Source organism: Anneissia japonica, unplaced genomic scaffold (assembly GCF_011630105.1).
Source record: "Anneissia japonica isolate Jap-2015-1 unplaced genomic scaffold, ASM1163010v1 scaffold287931_len176634_cov123, whole genome shotgun sequence".
Lineage (NCBI taxonomy): Eukaryota > Metazoa > Echinodermata > Crinoidea > Comatulida > Comatulidae > Anneissia > Anneissia japonica.
The window spans coordinates 166769-168199 of record NW_022706238.1 but is presented as its reverse complement, the minus strand read 5'-3'; positions in this window follow the sequence as shown (position 1 = coordinate 168199).

The window sequence follows — 1431 nt, the reverse complement described above, 5'->3', positions numbered from 1 at the left end:
ATCACGTGATCAAAAACTTTTTCTCGGACATTTTAATTTCCTCAGACAGCTGGTTTAAACGCGAAACAATACATACGTGAGCCTAGGCCTAGATGTCTATGCTTGGTGATAGATATCCAGATTTACACGAGCAGTGTGCATTAGTGACTTGGCCTTTGCCGACAAGGTTGACTGAATGCGGCTTTTCCCTCTTCCTTTGGGAGCGAAATACAGAGGTTTTTACAACAATTTCCCCTCCATATTCCATGAAATAGATTAACACTATGAATATATGATTCATTTGCATACCGCCTACCCTGATTTCTCTTTCTTAAAGAAGGTTGATAGCAAAGAAAATCTTCGCCAACTCGGTAAGTCCAGCCGCCATTGTCTGAGGGCGTGTTTCTGCTGAATAACGCCAAAAACACGTGTTTTGTTTTTTTTTATAAACGGTTAAATTCCTCCTGAACGCGTTTCTAATTCAACTAATAAAAACACTGTAATCAGGCCCGTAGCCGGGTCATTTCAAGGGGGGGTTCTCTGGGCGTGGTGTCCCAACCGGGGGGGGGGGGTGCCCCGACGAGGGGCCAGATTCCCCCACGAAAGCAAAGTGGGCGTGGTCGAGCTTCAATTAATAGGTTCCAAAAGTGGTCCTGGGGGTGAAGTCCCCGAAAATTTTGACAATTCAGGGGTTTCAAAGGCTTATTAAATCGATATTAGAGATACAATTTAGAAATACAATTTCTACAATATTATTCTTGTTTTTATGTAGATAAATGTTCGATAAATTCTTTCTTTCATAATCTTTCTTATCAATGGAGTTTGTAAACGTGCACGGACGTCATCGTCGAATCCCAGGACTTCCGACGGTAAAGCTGGCCTGCCTGCCTAGGTCCGTCCCAGGCCAACCAATAATAATTAACAAAATGTATTTTTTTAAATATAGGCCTATGGCGCATCCTGTACATGCACTTCAACTTCAACAAAAGCCTAGGCCTAGTAGGCCTACAACGTTTCATGATTCTTTATCACTAAACATTAACAAACACTCGTTTTGACGCACTCCGTTCTGTAGCGTGTCTGCTGTTTAAAACAAACTTCCTAGCCTAATTTTGAGGCTGGCTATGATGACTGAGATGGACTATGTTGATTTATTAATAATATTTTGTTTGGGATGAAAAAATTGGAGAGTCCATTTCCCCAAAATGCTCCATCAGCACATAGTTTAGTGTGCGCGATGGACAGTATGGCTATGGAATTTACTAACCACACAATCCACATTTAGGTGATTAAGTCGAAAAACTTTATTTGCATTTGGTTGATTAAGTCGCAAAACTTTAGCTTCGTTTGGTGGCACCATTTACTCTAGGTAGACGGCGACCGGTTTCGTTACCGGTTGGTACATTTCTTACAAACATTCAGCCAAAGGCCAGTGAAAGTTGAGACGGCAGC